This window comes from Thermobia domestica, chromosome 6 (assembly GCF_964235325.1).
Source record: "Thermobia domestica chromosome 6, izTheDome1.hap1.1, whole genome shotgun sequence".
Classification (NCBI taxonomy): domain Eukaryota; kingdom Metazoa; phylum Arthropoda; class Insecta; order Zygentoma; family Lepismatidae; genus Thermobia; species Thermobia domestica.
The window spans coordinates 273,508,051-273,532,613 of NC_137459.1; the positions used below are offsets into that span (position 1 = coordinate 273,508,051).

Here is a 24,563-nt window from a genome sequence, read left to right on the forward strand (position 1 = left end):
GTCTTGCTTACGTTTATATTTGGCGGGAATAATCAAAACCAATGACGCATTCTCAAATTATCCTACAAAGTTTAAATGTACCAATGTCCTGGACTCCTAATCCCATCATAGGTCAATAACCGATCACGTGATCATAATGATTTACCCAATGAATGAGATACTATCCAATTACCAATTATTGATATGACAATAAGAAATGTACCCCTCCCAAAATTTAAGATTGGTACACAAATACACCTGTGTCTTATGAAAAAGTAATAAATCCTGTAGTTATTCAATAATAAAGCCGGTCAATAACCTTTAAATTTTGAATATTTGGCCATAAGAGGAACACCAATGGGTCCTAGAAAACGTTTACCAAATTATGTTATTTAATAATTCCCAAAAAGGGAACGACATAGACACCCAATACTGATAGAGGTACATACTATGGTCCTAGGCTACCATACCCAATTTTTAGATTTGGCAATTTCCAAAATTTAAGGGGGGTGGTCCTATGTACCTCTGCCAAAATTTAGGGGGTGGGCCAAGGTACCCCTGCCAAAATTTAGAGGGGGTGGTCCTAGGTACCCCTAGGTCATTGACCCCGGGCCAGGTCATTGACCTTTGACCTATGACGTCACAAAAATTTTTGCTGACTCGGCGAGATATACGGGGGGGCCTACTACTATTATTATTATGCTTATTATTATTATTTGACATAGTTTCGAAAATAATAAATTGACCAACACATATAGTTCAAAACGTTTTATTGAAAGTTAATAATGTTGGCACAAGGTGGGAAATGATGTACGTTGGTCTTTTTAGACATATTTTAGATAGGTTTCTAAGAAACAGGCAATTTTAAGAAAAGGTTAGATAATGTAACTGTAATACTTTTATGTATTTAAATAACCAAAAGAGTATGTTATAAGCTGCCAACATGTACTCTATGATTGATTCGAACCTGTAATAGGAAGTGAATATTTTTATCTTTTTTAACAGTATTTGAATGTGCTAATATCTGATTTTGACATTGTTGTGTATGGTTGATCGCTGTTACTAGCACTATAAATAAAACTTATTATTATCATTGTTATGTCTTGAAAACTTGCATTTTATTAGCCGAAATAGTTCTATACTATTAATCTCTTTCGATTCCTTCATTTCCAGATATTCTAAGTTCTTTACGTGATAAGTATCACTGCACCATTTGTTATATTAAGAACATTTAATACTTTCACTAGTTTTTGCTGTTCCTATTTTCTCTAGATAATAGAAAAGTTTGATTTCTATTAACAACTGCATCACAATGGCTAAATATTTACGTTCGTCAAAATTAAACTTATGTGTCACTTGTTTTCCAATTATATAAGCAAAATTTGATTGAAATCAATGTGCTGCAGGAAAATAACCTTCCTACAAGTACTTTCAACAAATCTCGACAAACATAATGGCAAGCGCCAGTTCCAGTGAAAATGAGTTGCTAGGTGGAATAGGTTATGATCGGATGATAGAACAATATGTAGGTATTTTTAATTTCGGAAATGTATCTAAAGATGGCAGGAGAAGCTTGTTTGGCAGGTGTGTCATTGTATTGAGTTATATGGGAATGGTCAACCTTCTTTAGGAATATACCCGATGTTTGTCCAGCCTTCTCATATATGTAGTATACAGAGCTGGCTCTTGAGGGAAATGAGCTGGTATAAAATAAAGATTTTCTCGCTTGAAACTAGAAGGATAAACAATTTTCAATATACTAATTTTTGTATCAGTTAACACATTAGATAACCTTAATTTCCTTAGTTTCAAACCACAAAACGTTAATTAATATTTTTTATTGTTACTTCCCTCACGAGGCGCCTCTTGGTGCTTGTAGTATAATATTTTTTTTTTTTTTCTATTGCGGAAAAAGCCGTGTAACGTGGGTTCCTGTCACCACGGCATGGCGCGTCCTCAGGTTGCGGATCGAGGAGAAGGCCTCTAGATATAGAGGTTAGCTGCGAATATACTGAATAAGCAGTCGCGGACAGACGACCAGGAGTGGTCCTCCAGCTTGGGGGTTTGGGTAAGGCTAACACCCTCATCCTGTAAAAAAAGGTACTTGTTCAGAAACATTCACAAAAGCCTCGGACAAGGACTGATAACTTGGCACGACATCAGCAAAAGAAAATGGACCTGAGATTTGGAACATGGAATATTAGAAGTCTTTATAGGGCAGGCGCGTTAAAATCTGTAACGAGTGAGTTAGAGAAATACAGGATGGACTTAGTAGGAGTTCAGGAAGTTAGGTGGGAAGGAAATGGATCTGAGAATTCCGGAAATTTCACGTTCTTTTACGGGGAAGGAAATAAAAATCACCAGTTAGGAACAGGGTTTTTCGTTCACAAACGAATATTACCAGCAATTAAACGGGTTGAATTTGTTACTGACAGACTTTCTTTTATTACTCTTAAGGGACGGTGGTGTGATATTATTGTTTTAAATGTACATGCTCCAACTGAAGATAAGGGTGACGATATAAAAGATAGTTTTTACGAAGAAGTGGAACGGATATTTGACCAACTCCCGCGATACCATATGAAGATTCTATTAGGGGATTTCAATGCGAAGGTAGGACGAGAGGATATTTTCAAACCGATTATAGGGAACGAAAGTTTGCATAAGGAAAGTAATGACAACGGTGTTAGACTCGTGAACTTTGCAACATCCCAAAACCTAATCGTGAAGAGTACAAAATTCCCACATCGCGACGTTCATAAATACACTTGGACATCACCAGACGGAAAAACACATAATCAAATTGATCACGTTTTAGTAGATAGAAGAAGACAATCTAGCATAATTGACGTCCGGTCGTTTAGAGGGGCTGATTGTGACACTGATCACTACCTGGTAGCAGCGATAATACGGGAGAGATTATCGTTGAATAAAGGTAACACTCAAGGTCCGAAAACGGAGAGATTTAATTTAAAGAAATTAGAAGAGAGCCAGGTAAGAGAGGAATACCAGATTGAAGTTTCGAATAGATTCTCGGTTTTAGAAGACTCGGAGTGCACTAGTGTTGAGGATACTTGGATTGAAATTAGAGATAGCATTAAAAGTTCAGCAGTAGAAAAATTGGGACACGCGGAAATACGTAGGAACAAACCATGGTACGACCAAGAATGCATTAAACTAGTAGAGAAGAGAAAACAGGCAAAATTACGGTGGCTACAAAATCCGAATGAAATAACTACACAAAATTTCGCAGATATCAGGCGGGAAACTTCCAAAACTTTTAGAACAAAGAAACGGGATTTTTTGAAAGCTAAAATTAAGGAACTTGAAGATAATAGTAAAAATAAAAATATTCGGGACATGTATAAGGGGATCAGCGAATTTAAGAAAGGCTATCAACCTCGTGCTTATATATTAAAGAAATCTGACGGAACAGTTCTCACTGATACGGATAGCCTCTTAAATAGATGGAAAGATTTCTTTGACGATTTGCTGAACACGCAGCCAAAAACTAATGTGCGTGGAGAAAAGGAGATACACACCGCAGAACCGTATATTCCAGAACCCAATCGAATAGAAGTGGAAGCCGCTATAAAGAAATTAAAGAAACACAAATCTCCGGGTGTAGATGAAATTCCGGCTGAGTTAATTTTAGCTGGAGGCGAAAAATTGTGGAACAAGATACACAAACTCATTCTCCTTATCTGGAACAAGGAAGAATTGCCACAAGAGTGGAAAGAATCAATCATTGTTCCAATTCACAAGAAAGGCGACAAAACTGACTGTAATAATTATCGAGGCATTTCTCTTCTGTCAACATCCTATAAAATCCTTTCAAATATTCTGTTAGCAAGATTGACCCCATACGCAGATGAAATTATTGGAGATTATCAGTGCGGATTTAGACGAAATCGATCAACTATCGACCAAATATTTACCATTCGCCAAATACTCGAAAAGAAGTGGGAATACAATACCCCGGTACATCAACTATTTATTGATTTTAGAAAGGCTTACGACTCGGTTAGGAGAGAAACATTATACAACGTTCTTACAGAGCTTGGAATACCGAGAAAGCTAATTAGATTAATTAAGATATGTTTAAGTGAATCCCAAAGTAAAGTCCGGGTAGGAAAATTTTTGTCCACGAGCTTCCACGTCGAAAATGGCCTGAAACAAGGAGATGCGTTGTCGCCATTATTATTTAACTTTGTGCTGGAATACGCCATAAGGAAAATCAAAGATAGCAACCAGGGCCTAGAGTTGAACGGCATTCACCAGGTTATGGCATATGCTGATGATGTAAATTTAATAGGAGATGATAGGAGAACAGTAGAAATAAATGCAGAGATATTATTAAACGCTTGCAGGGACATGGGTTTAGAAGTAAATGCAGAGAAAACTAAATACATGGAAGTGCGTCGGGACCGTAATACGGCAAATTGTGGAGGCGTTAAAATATTAAATAATACTTTTGATAAAGTGGATACTTTCAAATATTTAGGATCAATATTAACAGACGAAAATTATATTCACGAAGAAATTAAATGTCGACTAAAAGCAGGGAATTCGTGTTACTATTCGGTTCAAAATCTCTTGTCGTCGCGAATTCTGTCGAGGAATTTGAAGCTTAAAATATATAAAACGATAATCATGCCTGTTGTTCTGTATGGTTGCGAAACATGGTCGCTTACTCTGAGGGAAGAACATAGACTGAAAGTATTTGAGAACAGGATCCTGAGAAGAATATTCGGACCCAAGAGGAACGAGAATGGGGAATGGCGGAAGCTTCATAACGAGGAACTACATAGTTTATACGGTTTACCCAACATTGTTAGGGTCGTCAAGTCTAGGAGGCTTAGGTGGGCAGGTCATGTAGCTAGAATGGAAGAAAGTAGAAACGCTGTCAAAGTCTTGACTGGTAGACCCATAGGAAAACGACCATTAGGAAGACCTAGGCGCAGATGGGAGGATAATATTAAGATGGATCTCGCAGAGATAGGAATACAAAGTAGAAACTGGATCCAATTAGCTAAGGATAGAAGTCAGTGGAGAGCTTTTGTGAACGCGGCACTGAACCTCCGGGTTCCATAGGCCATAGAGTTAGTTAGTTAGTTAGTTATTGCGGAAAAAGTCGTCAACCATTGATTTCTTTTAGCAAATCTTTATTGTAAATACACATTACAACATAACTAACATCGCCTCATTATTTACTTTTCTTTTTCTTACTTCAAGTGAATGGTTAATAACAGGTTTGTTTCTGTGCATTTTTGTTGTAAATAGTAAATGCATATATATATATATATATATATATATATATATATATATATATATATATATATATATATATATATATGCTAGAATTTGTCTATAATCCAAACTTGAAATTTAGTGGATCATAACTATGGAACCAGAGGTTTGCAGAAGAAAACATCTACTAAACCTATCATACCAAGTTCGGGTGAATTTCATCAATCGCGTACAATACACTACATAGTATTTTTTTATATATAGAAAAAATGAATGGATAACGTAAATGGACCAAGGTATGTGAAAATCGGACTATTATTATTATTATTATTATTATTATTATTATTATTATTATTATTATTATTATTGCTTCATTCTTTTGATTGTCTAACGCTTTTCATGAAATATGGTCAACTTATCTTTCTCGATAGAAAGAAAACGATTTAGATAGTCACTGGCTTTGGGAAGAAGTTTTCTGGTTGTATGTGTATGTAAATTTCCCATTGGTCTTCCATTTCTGGGCGTAAAATGAACACTTCAAAGTGTTTAATAGAAGAGATCTGCAGAATAGAATTTAATGGCAGATTGGAGTTCAACGTGATTGAAGTGGGATTCGAATCATTGCTTAGATTCTTGTCCGAGGTTGTATGGTTCCACTTGGGATAGAATCCGGACCTCGCGTACAGTAAGAACGCATATTAGCCACTTGACTAGAAAGGAGCATTATATTTGGGTTTGGTTTTAACGTCCCTGTTTAGCATTGACGCTATATGAGCTGAGCACATCAGCTTAACTTGCTCTCTGTACACATGCAGTCCCACTGGGTTTTGAACGTAAGTGTCCCGTGCTAATCGTGCTAATGTTAAAATCCTTCAGTTTTATGCAGGGCTGTAGTCGAGGGTACACGACGGTACACGCCGTATGCCCTCTGCTTAATCTTAGTCATTAGAGTGTACTTTCTGCTTTAAAGCATATAAACCCTTGAACACGTGGCCTCAAATCATCGTGCTGATAGTAAATCAAGAGTGTGTCCAAAACGCGCTAGTGACAATTGTTGTGAAGAATCAAAAGATGCACTTTGGAATGTTTTTATTTAAGCCAGTGCAAATAGCTCCAGAAGAAAAATGTAATGTTGAATGTAAATAACGAAAACTTTAAGGTAACGTTATTTGTTCAAGCTTTTAAAAGTTTTTTACCAGTTTTATTTAATTATTAAGAGTTTCTATGTTATAAGTATGGAGTAGGTTTGACTTAGATGTGAATAGCTCCAGAGGAGGAATTTATTATTCCAGAGGGAGTTAATAGTGGTTGTTCAAACTATTTTGTTCAAGTTTTCTATGTTTCCTGTTGTTATTATGATATTTAAGGTATTAAAAAAAAAAAAAAAAGTGTTCTAGTGACAAGTGTGAGGACAATTAGAAGTTCTATGAGCAAACGGACGCAAGTAGCTTCCGGAGAAGACTTTGTCAAGGTTAATGCCATGTCTTATATTTTATAAAAAGTTTTCATTGTTACTGTTGTTACTAGCTACTATTATTTGGATGTTATTATACAGAAAGGAACCAAAACATAAAATTGTTAGTTTTAGGATGAAGGGATAGAGCGATGCAAAATAGTGCATTTTTGTTCTGATTGTGAGAGGATATCCAAGGATGACAAGATTAATGTCTGTGATATTCAAGTGCATAAACCTTGTTCTCGGTTGAAGAGAAACAAACTTGTTTGATACTTTTAGACTAAGGTATAGTGATATTTTCGATATCACGCCAATGTTAATGCATAACTTTGAGTAACACAGAACATATTAATTGAAATGTCATTTCATGTCTTAATGATTTTATAGAGTTGAACTAACTTTTGGCTAGCTGGGGTTCCGTCCCCAGACCCCCGTGTTTGCTCGGCCTATGACCTCCACCTAATAAACCCTCAATTCAACCGAATTTCAAGTTTCTTTTCCTATTTCAACTATCTAAAATGTAAGATTTTGTTTACCAAGAAAACGCCCATTCAAGTAACATGGGAAAGATTTTTCAGTTCCCCATAAAAACACTTTAAATTTGGAAATTTTTATTTTTACTGATTTACTTAGGTAACGCTAACGAAAACATAAAGTCATACCTAATTTCAAGTTTATATTCTAATTCCAAGTACCTATAATATGAGATTATAGGTCCAGAAAAAGGCCCATTTAAATAACATGGGGAATTTTTTCATCTCCTCTTTAGACCTCCTAAAAATTAAAAATATTCACTTTGGCAATTTTTCTGTGGGGTAGTCTTAAAAAGCTACGATCATGTCAAATTTATTCATTGTAGCCCTACAGAAAGTGCCCAATAATTTTGAGGTATAAAAGGAGTCCCATATAGATAAAATGGGAAAGATATTCCAGTTCCCCATAAAACCACTGTAAAGTTAGATTTTTTTAAATTTTTACTGACAGTTAGGTAATGCTGACGAAAACGTAAAAATTGACGAGAAAGCTTTTCATCCCTCCTTTAGACCCCCTAAAAATTAAAAATGTTCACTTCTGGCAATTTTCCTGTCTGTTAGTCCCGGAAAGCTACAATCGTGACAAATTTCAGCTTTCCACGTCAACCAGAAGTAACCCTTTAATTTACGGATAGGATTTTAGATTTCTGGGCTTTCGGCATCTAAGGTCATTTAGCCCTTCACGTTTCTGAGGGATGACGTCCCTCGGCGAGCACACAATCCGGGGAAAGGGAAGGAAGAAAGGATTGGGGAAGGAAGAAATCGGCCTGGGACCAATAAGTTAGATACCACCCCGACATTTGCCTGGTGTGAATGAGGAAAACCCAGGAAAAACCTCATTTAGGGTGGCTGACCTGAAAAAGCGTTTTACACTTTTTCGACCGAGTGGTCCCACCGGGAACCTGTAATTTACGTCAGTTCTTGTAGTTTTATATATAGTTAGGATTTGGGCACATTTTTCTTTCTTCTGGTAGATCGGGCGCGATTTTTTTTGTCCCTTATCCATACCTACACCGGTTTATGTTATTAATGGTGCGATTTAAGTAAGGAGTGTAATCAAGAAACTAGCATGAACTGCTTTTAGACTATAAAACAGTAATGTATCCTTCGTATTTTAATTGATTTAATACACGTGTTATACATGGTTTATTTAAAAGAAATGATAACAGTCATAGATGATCATAAAACAGCGTATACCCTCTGAAAATTTTAGGACTACAGCACTGGTTTTATGTCCCACGAATATGTCGTCTAGGCTAAAGGAGGCAGTGATGATGAGAAATGGTGGAATGAAGAAAGTGGGAGGAAACGGGACAACGCCGGGAAAACCCTCGCACACAGTGATATTCTACCACAAAATTCACTTGGCGCGAGCTGGGATTGAACCAGTTACCCTATGCACCAGAGGTGAAGTTCTACCCAGGGGCGGATCCAGGACGGACTTCTGGGGGGGCGGTCGGCGGTAATACTGCTACTTTTAAGAGCTCCAAACTTGTTATGGATGGGTTTATTTATATATAAAATAAGAAAGTTTCCTCTTGTGGGGGGGGCGATCGCCCCGATCGCCCCCCTCTGGATCCGCCCCTGGTTCTACCACTGAGCCACCGTGCTAATATTAGTCATGGGCTCTATATAGTGAGCGCCTTGGTCAGTGTCATAAAAGCAATGCTGAAATCTAGATATTACCCATACAAGCAATTGCGTACTTTTCAAATTTTATGTCATCTCAAATTCTTTTTGAATTTGGAAGTTAGTTATTTCTAAAGATCGTCTATTGTGTACTAGTTTTTTTTAGTAGGTCGCCACTGAAACAAAATTTTCATTCGAAAATTATGTCAAAAGTACAACCTGAAATTAAGACCTGCTGATATGAAGTTACCCATAAACTATATATGATGCATGAGTTCATTTACCTGGAACAAGGACATTGTAATTTTCAGATCTGTTAATATAATTCAGTTTTTGCACAGTGTAGTGATATTAGCTATTACATATGTAGGCTTGCACTGTGACAAAGTAGGTTCCATGTGAAATGTGCACATCCTTTTACGACGTTAAAATTCCGCCTATGCCAAATACGTTAGCTTACACGCGATTATCACTTCTCTGGTCTGAAAGCGTCAATTGAAGTCACGGTCACCCTTGCCCACCTGTTGCTTGGGTATCAAAGTCGTCCGAAGGATTGGAAAAATCACGAGCCCCACAGGTGCTTCGGGCGCCATCTACCACTATGGTATGCAGTGAATGGGAGAGGGGAAGGAGCGATAGCAACGCCAAGTCATCGTGAAACATTAGTCAGGTAAACGTGATAGTGTGAAATTATACCTGTGCGCTGCCTATTCGTTTTTTTACTGGAGGATATCGAACTTTTCACTATTACGGATAAGAAAAACAAGTGATAGGCACATGTCAGTGTTAGGTGATATTTTGTAGAAGTGTAGTGTAAACATTTTACCATTGATGAAGTGTTCGGGTTCAGGAAAATGCATCAAAAGTGTGTTGGGATGTTACAGTTAACCGGATATGAAAGGAGCAAATACTGAATGTGTAAGTAAAATAAATGTTAAAGAAAAAAAGTTGCTATTCCGAAATTTAAAAGATTTATATAATACCTTTGTTTATTTATGTACGTTTTATTTCTTGTGATTAATCTTTATTCCAAGTGTGTGAAGTGTATTTTTAAATATTGTTTTTCTGTAATTCATTCAATGTTTTTGTAAGATATACATCAAAAGAAGAGAACTAACATACGCTTGGCATGTAAGCTCTTGGGGAAAGGAATGTGAAGTTTGCATAAGATATAGACGCATTTTCCTCTGAACCCTTTGGACCATTAATTGTTTGTTCACGTAATAATTGGTACACATAATATTTGGATATGTACCAGAAGGGTTAGTCTCTCTATTGTATACTGTGTTTGACTTGACACGTCACTGGTGTGTAGCATTGTGGACATGCCAGGCTGGCTAAATTCCTCTCGCTGAGTTCCTTCTTGTGCGTGTACCAACAGAAAAAGTCCCATCTGCAAATTCCAACCTCCAACAATGTACAACAATACATGGGGTGCGGCTTTCAGGTGTTAAAATTCATTGCCATTTTGAGTTCGAACGCAGGCTAGCAACTTATACGGATCTGTATTCATTACTTCTAGCGGTAGTTGAGGTAGCTTTATTCCTTCGTATGCATATCAAATATTTAAAGAGCCATTTGGACATTTTTTTGCCGTGACCTACATACCAGGAAGTCGTGAACTCGTTGGGTCTGGAGGAGCAGCGGTAAGAGGTTACCTTCACGCATGTGCGGGACAAGATATTTCCTATGCCTAGGAATGTCTTCATGTTTGGAAGTACAGAATACATTGTTATAAAGGAAGATACTCATCCCAATTGAGTACTCCTTTATAAATGATGTTAAAACGCCTTCACCATAAAGTAGTAGTCCGTGATTCTTTAATATTAACTGGTGATATTCTTTTGGTTTTGGATTTTTGTGTCACATTAAGTTTCTTCAGCTGTAACGTCCATAGTTTCTCAGTCCTCGCTACGTTGATTCTCGGTTGGTGCGTTTAAAACTATTTTTCTCTTAGTTATAGCGCGATTACAAAGTTCATTCCGTCTTTGCTATCTGTGAATGGCATTTACTTGTAAGGCATGCATGACGTTAACATGAAACTTGTGAAATGTTTTCACAATTTTTTCTACAAGTTTCAGCTTCAAATTTTGTAGTTCTAAATGAAGTGTTCTTAATAGAGTGCATGGATATGTTCAATGTATGATACACAGAGCAATCGAGAGTGGATATCCGCGTATGTAATTTCTTTTCAATTCAGAATAGAACAACTGTTTTATTTATTGGAGTCATAGTGGCTCCGTGGTAGAGCGTTCACTTCGGTTATGTGGAGTCCCTAGTTTGATCCCAGCTCGCGCCAAGTGGGCTTTATGGTAAATAGAGATCGTGTGCGTGGGTCTTCTCGGGACCCTCCCATTTCTCCATTCCATTAATTTTCATCATTACTTTCCTTTGGCCTACGCGACAACCGCAGGACGTAGGATTGAAAAAAAAATCATTTATCTCTCTTTATTTAAAAAAGTTCGAGAAGTATCCGAAAGGCTATTTTAGATCGAACATTTTGTTATGCGTTTTTATTCTTTTTTTCTTTCAATGGTTAACGTATAGCAAAATGGATTCAAATCGGAAATGCAAATTAGCAACATTCCATATATAATTGGAAGATTATTTTACACTTGTTACATTAAGAACAATGTCAGTGAGAAAAAGTAAGATCAGAAAGGATGTGATAATAATGTTCTTAGATAGAACTATTTGTCTGGTGGGACTTCACAGGAGCGCTAACCTCAGGATTGAAACTTTGGGCCTTCCGCTGGTAACGTACCAGCGCTAATCGTATAAACTATCGCTCCATATATGAAAGGAGATTTTTTTTTAATATGTATATAAGACTTGGTTGTGTAAAATCTTGCGGTGTAATGACAGGTGTTGTTTTTTATTCGGACCCATGGTTGCAATTATTTGTTGTTGACCAGTAGAAATGTCCGTTCTTTATACAGGAAGAATAATCCAATATTTATAAAATATCTTTGAAAGTGAAGGATTGCGTGCAATTAACTACAGGCAATGCCTTCGTTATTACTCGTATTGCTTCTCAGACCATACAACCTGCAACACAGTAGGGTACTGCAGGTTTCATATCTCTCAGGCAGTGTTATAAACTATACATATAGTACTCTAATTTTGACCCTCCCCGACTCCCTCTAGAGTCGGGAATCGAAAAACAAAAGGCTTCGTACGCGATTAGACCCGGTGAAATTCCATTTGAATACAAACTTGGGCTACTCCGGGTGACTTCTATGCAAAAATCCGATTATCTAAATTTACACATTCTTTTGTGACCTAAATTAGTATAAACTCTCCGGTATGCAATCGAACAGCTATTGTTGATTGTGTTTAGTAGGGTTCAGAATTTGACCTCAGATTGTAGCTCTACTTCCTAGGATTATTTTTTAGGCTAAAGGAAACAGATTTTTAACGAAAGGGAATGAATTAGCTGGCTGGAAATATGGGAAGAAAAGGTAAAGGGTCTGTCATATTTACGTCATGTGATCGAACTAGATGCCCCTCGTATTAATTTTGATTTGATCTCATTTTGAGTTTTGCGTCTCGCTCAGCAGTGAGGTTATATGTGACATGGTCCGGTCGTACGGTTTAACGTGGGATTCGAACCACATGAACTCCCGTTCCGAGTCAAACACGAGTCTTCTACGCCAAGGGCACGTTAGCTAATTGCGTAGCCACGAGGAGGTTCCTTTCTCATTTGAGGAGAACATTCTTGCCACTCTTACCACATGGCCTCTTAATAGATGGTAGATAGGTTGAACTTTGGCACCTCTTTTCAGCACCGAGGCTGTATGAGACTTGAACCTACGGTTTGAGGTGGAATAATCCGATCTACCGTAATGCGTTAAAATTTTCAAAGCTCTGTCACTGGGACAAGTGGGTAGAACTGGACTTCTAGTTCGAATTAGTGGAAAATAAGGGGGCATATTTCTTTATCGTGAAAATTTATCCCTGGTTCGGACGATTGAAATGTTTTTGAAGATAAAGAAACTTATTTTCCTTTTATCTTTGAGCATATTCAAGAAATTGAATGTTACGAGACTTATGGCAAAAAATTTAGAGGCGTGTTTATTTTTAATAAATCATCTCCACTTTGTGAATAGAATCAAGCAAATTGAGGTTTAATATATTTATTTGTATTCCGATGGAAATTAACTTAATCTGCAGTCTTAAAGAGTGGCCTCCAATTTCCATTGCTATTTTATTCATTTTTTTTTTTCATTTGTGGGAATGAAAGAATAATTCTGAACTTTCTCTACCTAGTAATTTGGTACTTAGAAAATGATTAGTAGCTTGTGTTGTACGTGAATTTCCCATTGTTGAAAAGTGTCTTGAAGTCTGTAAATAGAGTTCTCAGGGAGATTTGGTGTTGGTATTTTGCTTTACTCTTTTGCCAGCACCCTAGTTATGTTTGTCTACCTGTTTTTATGAGGTTACCAGAGGGAAGCAATGCTGAGTCTGGTCAGTACTTGGAAAAGATGAAATGAAATCTTTTAAGTTTTACGTTCCACAGCTATGCCGGCTAGGCTAAAGGGAACGATGTTGATGAAAAATGAATGAATTGGTTGAATGAAGAAGGTGGAAGAAAACAGGAGAACCTCGAACCTACGCTTAAGGTGTTTGTCCACCACAAAGTTCACTTGGCGCGAGCTGGGATCGGGCTAAGTGGTCACTACTTGGAAAATAGGCGATCACTAGGGAAACCAGATAGTGTTAGCATTGTGTTGTTGATTTAATGTCGTGAGGAAAGTTGAGAACCACCTTGTATGAAATAAGTAACAGGCTCCAAAATTCAATGTCAATCGTGCTTGGGATGGTCATGCATCCGAACTTAGAATCTTTGCTTGGTCGGTTTAAGCTCTCTGGAGTTTTGGACTAGGAAGTTGAGGGAATGTAATTTCCACCGTTAAATTAGTATAGCCTTTTAAAATCTTCAAAGATAATGAAGTTCTTAACTTTAAGATTCAAGTTAGCTATACCGTTGATACGACCAAACACACACACACTATATTAAGTGTAGGAAATACAGAGGATGGAAAGACGTAGCCATTTCAAATATGATTTGCGTCTAAATGGTAGGTATCGCTGTAGTCATCGCCACATCCTCTGAGGTATACAACCTGGCCAATCGAACAGATGGGCCAGTTACAGTTGAGCGACAGTTCCATGCAGGTTATCCGTTCCGTGAATCATGTCTGAGCTTACAGTTTCAGAGAGGGCGAATTGTGGACGCGCGTGTGATGGGAGCTTCCGTGACGAGAGTACCGAAAATGTTTGGTGTATCAAGAGGTACAGTCTCCAAGTTCATGACTGCCTACGAGTGTTCCGAAGAACCGCATTAGCGAAGCACCGGCGTGGGCATAAGCACTGGCGTCTCAGGCATTTAAAATTTAGGGAGGACATCAAAGAAATTTATTTGAATGGTACTTCTAGTCCAACCTGTTTATTATCTTTGATTCCATTTTTACCCTTCTGCTTACCTTCACGGATCCCCTGAGGTGTAATCATCGAAGTCCGTGAAATAATTCATTTTGGCAACGCTTCCATCTAACAATTGAAAGATCTCGGCAGCAACAAGTTCTTCCTCCTCTTTTCAGGGAGGTACGGGAAAGCACACATCGACTGCAGCGCCAGAAGGGGCACGGATCAAATAAAAAGGCTCTATTTGGGATGCATAAGTGAATGCACTGCTCGCAGAAGTGGTTCTTTTAGTATAAAGTGACCTTTCTGCTTAACAGAATTTTTGTAACTTTCTTAGTAATTAGCAGTATGTGACAGTCAAGTGTCACCCTTCTGAAGGTAGTCTGAAAAGATGACCCCTCACGTCAGTCCGAAAATACCTAGAACGACCTTACTAGCAAACTTTCGCATATTTGCCTTTTTTGAGGGAATTGAGCAGGAGTGCTTCTACACCGTGCTCATGTCTTTTGTCTAAGGATCATATAAATAGATCCAACATTTGTCTAACCTTATCGGTCTAGCAAAAATAGTCATCTTGCCCTAAGAGATTCAGTAAGGAATACGACATGTCAGTCCGGAACCCAAAATGCATGTGCAATTCTTCATGATTTATTTTCCACACTACTATAACTGAGTCCACTTTGGTGGATGATATGGATCGTTGTTCGTCGGTCTTCAAGGAGGAGCTCTTCAACTTTCCTTACTGTGGTGGCGGCTTCCATGATTGATGGATTATCCAGGTTTTGGCTCTCTAAGGGACAAGCGACTTGTCTAGAAATTACTCTTCCACCTTAGGACACTGTCATAGGGTGGGCAATCACCATGGTATACAAACTTCATTTGGTCATGAATTTGCTGGGTGCTGTACCCCTTCAAATGCAGAAACATTATGGTGTGAGCTTCTATCATTTCCTGCACCTTACAACTGACGCCACCTATAGGTAAAGTAAATGACATACGTAAATAATTTTCATCAAATCATACGTGTGAGGTTTAATGTCTACACAAGTCAAGTTACATCAGTATCACTCAATAACTTCGGGGGAATAATTAAGATTTTCGGATATCTCACGTAAGTTTGTCTTCGAGATCTCTGGGATAGAATAATGGAACAAAACCATTACCTGCTCTGAAGGAAAACATGCACTTTAAATAGTGAATCAGTACGATCAACTTCGCAGGTGGTTGTGAAGAATATAGTTTCCCTAATTCTTTACTGTCGTCGTGACACGGATGGTGGCCATATGTCTTAGTGCATTTTACACATACACTCTCTCATCAGCTGCGTACTCGTATCTAGGACTAGCCTTCGGCTAGCTTGGGTGTTTGCCCCCAGGTCCCGGAATTTGCTCAGCCTACGGCTTCGCACTTCATGTTTCAGCCTTTGAAGAAAGGAAAAGATCAAGTGCTGGAACATGTCTTGATCAGTAACCAGGTGTCGAAATGGCAACTCGTTGGTATGAAGGCAAATGAGATGCTGCAGTTCCCTTCCTAGGATCTTTGTATGTGACTTATCGCGCCGTTATCATCCTGTGTTCGTGGCTTCAGCATCGCTGCCGTCTGCCTCAAGACGTGACACGTCGTACTGGTTCTTCTTTAGAAGCTCCAATATAGTCAGTCGGCAATATCCTTGCCTGTGTCTGACTTAGGTGTGGCGTGACCCAAGTATTCTGAACTGGGCTCCGATAGAACTGTGATATGCTTTTCTGTAACCTCTCGTCTTCGTAGTTTGCCGTTAATTTTTTCTTGCACAAGAGTTGCATCATTTTTTTTTCCTTCGAAGTAGATACTTGTAATCGCCCGGCGTAGGTGAGCCTTTTTTTTTTTTAGATCTTCTCACCCAGTTTATCTTTTCTTCTTCGTACCTTAGATCTGTCAACAACAAAACTTTTGTCCTCTGGCGTTATGAGTCTCGCGTCCTGAAGTACGGCAGACGCGATCAAAGCAACCTGTCTGTTCGAAGCTCTAGTTCTAAATGCTGCCTCCGCTGTATTTTGAAGACAGATGCGCTTTATGCTATGTTTCCTTTTTGGTCGCGCCTCGAAGTCAGATCCCGGCGTGCTTCCCGATCCAGCAGCTTTACTGGATTCCCCTGACGACGCCAGTATCTTTGACCTGTGTCTATGCCTAATCCCACTAGTTAATGGACTTACTTCAACACTTCCAGTGTCTGTCTTGGTTGTCTGCCCCTTAAATCGGCTTACTTTACGGGAAAACATCTTTGACAGAGATTTGCTTGTTCGGCCGTCAATGTTACCAATGCTTATTTTCCGTGATGCTCTCTGGTCCAAAAGAAACTTGAATTCTCGTTTTTTAATCTTCTCACAATTGCAATCTTCGGTGGTTTTACATTTGCAAGACGAAATATCAAAAATAGACTTTTCCGCGTGTGCAGCAAAACCTGCACGAAGTGTTACTTCTTGTCCTTGTCGAATGAATTGTTTTCCTTGGTGTGATACTTCTTATAAAATGTTTTCAGCATGTCAAAAACTCTTTCTGAAACCACAGGAATGCTTGCTTTACGTTAAATATGTACAACTCCTTGTCCAACTCGTTTGCAAATGTCAGTCGCTGGTGATTTAGTTACTTTCGTCACCAGTTAAACCCCTTCGAAACCAATGATGATGTTCCATAACGTCAGCGTAGTGGGTAACTGCACTTCTCATATCACGTGGGGTGCCAAATAAGCCTCGTTTCACACTTTCCCGCGTTGGTCTGCTATGAGGCTTTTTCTTCCTCTTGCTTTCCATTGCTTCCGAACTTGGAAACCAAAGTACACAAAACGTCTCTGAACTGTATCGCACTATGAAGACTGTAACTTTAGGTACAATGCACAAACTGTCTTAACAGAAATAGTAGCGAACTAAAACCGTTAATGGTTAAGCTGCAATAAACTGGCCTGTTGGATTGGTTGGCCGAAGTACGCAATATTCATTCTATAAACGTCGACATAGGTTCTGGAGCTAACGAGGCGAGCGGGAGGTGCACGGATCTTCTGGACGGAGCCGGACGTTGCGACGACGCTCGAAGAGCGTGCCCGAAGCAAGCAACCACGAAGTTGTGTAGCCTGCCGCTAGATGGCATTTGCTTTCGGTGTACATAACAAGCGAAGAGTTGCCAAAAACAAATCGTGTTATATCAAGAGCTATGCCTATAATCATCGTTAACGTGGCATTCCAAACAAAATCTGGACATTAATTCCAACAACTCAGCTAGTATGGCTGTACTTAGACTCATAAACATTTTAAAATTATTTACTGGCATTGCAACAAGTTTCTTTTAATAAAATAATTGTATTATAGCCATCAGATAACTCTAAAAGCGACCACAAGTAGCTTTTATGTCATTGGTGTTGTGCGTGTTGCCTAACCAAACACTTAAAGTCCGTTGGGGCAGGGTAAGGGGTTGTCCAAAAAAAAAAAATAAATAAAATCAGTAAGGTCGGTGCCACTAATGGCACCTTTTCCGCACTAGCAATCATCGAATTTCCGAGAAAAGTGCAAAACGCTCCACCCTAATTCATAATCACTTTTTCGCACATATGCCTGTAGAGGTAGCTGATGACATGTTCAATTTTCTCTGCGTAAACCCATGATTTTAGGAACTCACAAAGACTAGGTATGGAAGCTCTGTTCGCGGTTGCGAGTGAATTCTCGGCCCGAGAATTTCTCACGAAGCAAAGCAGATGTCATGGGAGGAGGGGTATGTAACGCAATCTTATTGAAGTTACATGCGTTCAATTCCTTCCAAACGTGGCGATAAAACTGGTAATAGTGTTGCTGCCCCGTTCCCCATTAATTGTTTTGGTTTTCAATCCTAGTTTTGAGAAAAAGGAAGACCCTATTACTCTGCATCACATAGTAACTCAGTGTGGATGCAATGATGCATGCCTTTTTAATTTCTCGAGGATTTTCTGTCGCTTAAATAAAAGTTTTATTTGTTGACAACATTGTACAGATAAAAATGTGCTTCGTCAATAAACATTGTTTCTTACAAAGTTTTCCTCCACCCCTAGTGTCTCCAAATCCCATTCTGCGAAGTTTCTTCTTTGAAAATGATTATTTGGTTTGTTCCTGAGCTAGCTGGATTTTATACGCTTGCATGTGCAGAAATTTACCGAATAATAGTATAGCAGTTACTAACTTGTTCTATTTTACGTGTAAAACTATTTTTGCGTGGAGTTTTCGTATTTTGGACCACAGTACGAAGTTGTAAATTGGGATGAAAATAAAGTAGTACAAATACAGTGAAAACGTAACAGTGTAATGGTACTTTTCAAGGGGAACGCTAAGAGTGAGATCGGTATAAAATTTTGTGAATATTTTAATCATAAACTTTATTACCGAGAAACCTAAAAAGTCTGTTTTCTTTTCCTTTTCAGCAGCTCAGAAATCTTAGGTAATAATATATATTTATATATATACTTTTTTTTTGAGGGAGGGGGCTCAACAATTTGACATCTACCGAGAGGTTAGTTTAATAAGCACGAGTACAGTATTTCTCACACTTTAAGAGTGTAGCATCACCGTTATTGTTACCATGTATTGGATAGTTTCGGTTGAGAGTTTTTGGCACACGAAGGTTTAAAGTGTGTCTCTGCTTGATTTCGTGATGTTTGAGCCGGTAGAACAGCCGTGAAATTGTAGTTCTGTTACCAGTTTTGACCCGCGTGTGCATCAATAAAGGTCATTCAGCCTTAGGCAATGCTGCATCCTGGATGACCTGTTGGTCGATTGTTCCGCATCTTGATTAGCCGTGTTTTCATGGCTTTAGGGGCCAATTCATTAATAAAATTTTCTTTGTGCTTCTTGACTGAGATGAGTTTTCATATTTTAGTGTAGTACCATTGTATGGATTCCAGTTTAAATTCTGTGTAGTCATATTGTTTCGCGCTGTTGGACGGTGTCAAATGATTGACTAGCACTTACTTCATGAGACTTTTTGCTTGGTATTGAATTCTGAAATTGTGGCAAGCATCAGTGCCAGTAACTTGATTTTAGAAGTAATCTGTAGTTAAAATCTTGGCACAAAATGTGGAGTCACTGAGGCAATTTTTTCGTTTACAAGATTGTTGAGAACTACCGACAAATAAGCTTACTTTCGTAATTACAATAATATTATTGTACTTTTTTCTTTTCTCCCAGTAGCGAAATTTTGTCATACAGGGGAAGGAGTATCGCATATTCTTTTAGATACGCTAACTTCACACACAATTTTATATAATCACAAGGGAGCTTTATTTTTGTTTGCGGCTGTATGTGAAGCAAATATGTTCAGCCATCCACCTACATGGAAACGCTTCAGAAAATTAGAGAAATTATATGCATGTAATGGATAGCCAGCGTCGTACTACTTCTGTGCGAGCGGTCCCGAGTTCGATTCTAGGTGGGGTACTCAGTGGAAAAAGTGTAAAAATCTTTTCCAGGACAACCACCCTGAATGAGGTTTTCCTGCGTTTTTCTCATTCACGCCAGAAAATGCCGGGGTACTACCTACTTTATAGGTCCCAGGCCGCTTCATTCCTTTCCCAATCCTTCTCTTCCTTCCCTTTCCCCGGATAGTATGCTCGCCCAGGGACGTTATCCCTCAAACATGACGGACTAAATGGCCATAGATGCCGAAAGCCCAGAAATCTAAATCCCTAAAGCGTCGTGACATGCTAGATGTGGTTTTCAACTTCTAAATTTCCACAAAATGTTTTCGCCTTTCATGCTATGACCAAGGCAGAAACTTACCAGTGACCAAATAGCGTTGAAAGCAGAGTATAATGTCTCTCAAAGCTGACCGTCAACTAAATGCTGTCTTTTAAAGTTGTCTTAATAGTTTGCCAAGAATCCTCAAAAACCAGAAGAGAGTAAAACTCCGATAAGCAATTGAATTCTAGAACCTATATTTTCTTCCTATACGGGGTAGACCACTTATCTTGAAACGCCAATGTAACTTTTAAACTAACAGATCAAATCCAATGAAATTTTGTAACCTGCAGATATCAGCAAGGGGACGTTATTTGACATACCTAGGTACTCTGCAATACCACAAGATTAACAGTGTTCCCAAACCAACATAGTTACCTATATTTTTAAGTGGCACTTCAGTCTATTACATAATTCAGATTTAAATGGTAAATTCAGCGTTACAAAATAAGAACGCTGTTGTATCATAGCAATCCACAAAACATATAAAAAGAGGCATCTACAATAGCAATGACGAAAGTTACACGGACATGTCAATGCACATCGGAAGTACCTTAGTATCGAATACCATAAGTATGATATCACTTTTTCTTTTTTTTTTCTTTTTTTTAAAAGTAGGAACCAAGTTACGGGGAGTTAAATATTTTACTTGCCTCAAAAGTTTTATTTCGAAAGAGGTGCTGAGATAAGTATCGCATTCGTCATATATATAATTTTTAAGAAATATAATTATCGCAATGTTAGTTGTAATTTGGTATCTTAACTCGTTCCAGATTTGAAAAGAATGGGTAGAGATTTCTATAGGAGAGAGTTGTACCTAGAGCATAACGTATCTATAAACATTTGTAATTTCTGGTAGGCGCTGCAGCCTGTCGGCCTTCTGCAATACTGCAGTGCGTTTGTGCCATTGAACAAGACTTGCGGTGGTGAGAGGTGATATAAATTTTAAGCTGTTTTGTAAATATTTTCGTAGTGACATTATTGTTATCTAGAATAAACCGTTGATGAAGTTACAATCAACGACATAGTCATAGTTTTCAGCGTTTCTCGGTAAGAGCGATATACCATTTTTTCCTTTCTGTGGTTGTAACTTATAAGTTTGAAAACAACTTCTGAAACCTGGCGTCCTGTTGTACCAAGGAACAAAAGCACATGATGTACCTTGGAACATGTTCCTAGGTGCATCAGTACATTTATTTTTTATTACAGATCACAATGCCCGAAGTAAATCTGTGGTGTAAAGAGGGTGCCTGTCGAACCGGAAATCATGAAAGAGGTATTGAAGCTGTTACAGCTGAACTTGGTATGAAGTTCTCAATTATGGAAGCCTGCAAAGTATACAACTCGCTATGCTTTCTAGGAGTTTGTCCAAGTTCAAGGAATCTGGCGTACAGACTTACTGTACAAATATAATACAAATTTTTATGTGAAGCGCGTGTTTAGTCTTCAGGCTAAAAATCGATTGGTGAAATACATAAGAAAGTTGCAAAAATAAGCTATGGTTTATCAAAAACGGTGTAAGAATATTGGCATACAAATATGCAGTTGCAAATGGTAAGAAAATTCCACTTGACACTTGTAATGTGGAAAAAAAGGCTGAGGAACAATGGACGCGTGGTTTCATGCGAAGATACAGCAACGAGTTGTCGATAAAAAGCCAGAACTTACGAGTTTGGCTCGTTTAACAAGCAATGTTGACTGCTTTTTCTAAAATCTTGAGGATGTCCATAATTGCTTCGGCCTCATTCCCCAGAGGAGGTGTATTTTCCTTCGTTTTCCGATGATAACTAAGATAGTGGGCATGAAGAGTGCATATACTGTAGACAATCTTATAGGGAAGATAAAGGCGGAGAACAATAGATTCGTTTCGTGAACTTGTCTTTGATGGAATCACGAACACTGTGCTGATTCTGACAAGACGACTTGGAAGACTTAAATCTGTGACTTTTATAGGGCTACTCGTCCCAAAAACTGATTTCGATTCTGAAAGAGAAAAGCTATTAGTTCTTAAATTGAAATATATTCCTGGGTGATTCCACGAAAAAGGGAAATTTTCTGTCACGGGCATTTCTTTAAACTACTACTAGAAAGAATCACCTCATTTTTATTTTGTTTGGTAGTAACCGTCACAAAGTAGGTATGCCATGTATAACAGTTTGCAAATGTAACACGAAACATATGTAAAAAATTAATTATTACCCAATTTCTCAACACCGTGGGCTGTCACAGACTACAGTTGACTGATTTTAATCAATAAATGACAACTGAAGTCGCCAATCAAACATCATTTAATGGTAATTAAATGGAAGAGAACACTTCAATGTTTCAGTTTTGTGGAAAGTAAACCTTTATAACGATTATTTTCGAAAGCTTGACTATGCTTCGTTTCTGTCACCTCTATTTCGTCTCAACTCCATGGCAATAGAAAAAATGATCATTGCTCTCAACAGATAGCATGGTCGTCCACATTGGCAACACCCACAAGAAGACAAGGCAGACATGTTTGACTGAAGAACAGAAAAAGTTGTGTGCATGTGTTAAAAGCTATAGAAAAAATATTTTTGTGTGTGGAAAGCAGGTGCGTATATTAATTGATACTCAACACCATGGCATTTATTACTGAATGTATTTGTATGGTATATACCTTCTTTTCCTTGAGGAACCTAAGCCTTAACGTAGAAAATTCGTACACAATTACTCACATGTATTGGTTAAAAAGTGGGCCGGTAAAGATAAATTATATTCGATTTTCTCAACTCCATGGTTCTCAACTCCATGTCCATCTGAAAACTAAGGAATCCACGGTGTTGAGACAAGTTCACGGAGTTGAGAATCCTATAGTGTTTGTTATGCTCATGCTCTTCCAAATATTTGTTCTTTCAATATTGATAGAAATAAAGCTCGTTTATGGTCTAGTGACTAGTATGCTCGCCTTTCGTGCGTGGTTCTGGGTTTGTTTCCCGGTGGAAGCTCAAAAATTAATGGTGTTTACTTCGCACAGTGAGGCAATTGAAAAACTCATTTGAGTAGAGATGTACTGAAACCTGATCGCGCAGACCATCGCAACGGTCGTAGAAGCCAACACGCTGACCACGTGTCATTCACACTCAAAGGCCGGCTGGTGGGTCCTAGCCCATTTAAGTAGTGTTTCGCGGAAGTTGAGATTTGGGGCTGTCAGGTAGCCGGAGGTAAAACTTCAGTCAAGTCAAGATGGATGGTATCTGTTTTTAACCTATTGGCGTCTCAATCTTATGATCAGCTAATTGTTTTCTTTTTAGGGATTGTCGAAGAGTTTGAGGGCATTGTACGGACAGTCAATTTTATGGCGCGGATCGGGAGAAATTTCTCCTGGCCTACTAAACCTGACGTTTAAAAAGCGTTGGCAGTTGTCATTCTGTGTAGACTAGAACAGCCCTTCCCTGTTTCCTCAAGACATTTCCTTCATTGGAGTGGAAAATGAGGGCTACTTAACAAATAACATCGAATTATCCAAAGAAAACAGAAATGAGTGCCTTACACTGTCATTTAGTGTGCATTATACAGGGCGTTTCAAAACAATACCGACAATGTTTAGGAGGTGATTCCTAACACCAAGATAAGATAAAAAGTATAGACCAATCTGGGTGCACAAATGCTTCCTTTCGCAGCTATAGGCTGCCGAAAACATGAAAAAAAAATTAACTTTGAAGGTGAAGGTCCATAACATAAAACTATGGGACCTACCGTAGTCGGGTCAGACTTCACTTAGGAATTAGTATGTGCGCTATCCAAATATCCATGTTTCAGAATCTTGCGGTACTTCCACAACAACTTTTATAGAAGTAGTTGGTGAGTACTTCAGATTATACGCCCGTAGCCAAACTCCCTCTATCAAAATTGCTTCGTGAGTACCTCAGGATTCTGAAACATATTTTTGGATAGTGCACATATTAGTTCCTAAGTGAAGTCGTGACCCGACTACGGCAGGTCTCATAGTTTTGGAACTATGGACCTTTAAAGTTCATTTTTTCATGTTTTTGGCAGCTTATAACTCCGAAAGGAAGCATTTGTGCACCCAGTTGTCTATACTTTTCGTCTTATCTTGGTGTCAGGAATCAGCTCCCAAACGAGTGTGAATTGTTTTGAAACACCTTGTATATATACCAAATATACAAATACACTTACCAAATGTTGAAAAAGTATTGCACTTTCGACGTGTTGACTTGATCGCACAGAGAAGACGGACGGTTTACAAAAGCTCAGAAAACAAATGAAGTAGACAATAGACAGGTTTAGTGACTACTTCGTCAGTTTCGTAAGCTGATGTGAAAAGTTTATCCTCTCCATATGATAGTCAACATATTGAAAGGGCAATAATTTTTTAATATTCGATAAGTGTATGTGTATTTCTTTTTTCTTATTTGCGTCGCACACACACACACACACACACACACACATATATATATATATATATATATATATATATATATATATATATATATATACTCAATTTTTGAACCTTCATTAGATATATTTTAATATGTTTGCATAAGGAGAATAATTCTAACTTACAAAAAC

At 38.2% G+C, this 24,563-nt stretch overlaps 2 protein-coding genes across 8 annotated transcripts in view; one reads left to right on the plus strand and one right to left on the minus strand.

The window, feature by feature from the left end:
* LOC145688499 (protein GVQW3-like) overlaps window positions 1-24,563 on the minus strand; it is a 480,426-nt gene that overhangs the window by 264,307 nt on the left and 191,556 nt on the right. The gene's annotated exons all lie outside the window — the stretch shown is intronic.
* LOC145688497 (epidermal growth factor receptor kinase substrate 8-like) overlaps window positions 9,455-24,563 on the plus strand; it is a 379,489-nt gene continuing 364,380 nt past the window's right edge. For 3 of the 4 annotated variants that reach the window (XM_081762831.1, XM_081762832.1, XM_081762833.1), the window contains exon 1: window positions 9,455-9,765. The gene's annotated coding sequence lies outside the window, so the exon portion shown is untranslated. The remainder of the gene's footprint in view (window positions 9,766-24,563) is intronic. The other variant, XM_081762834.1, reaches the window with a different exon arrangement.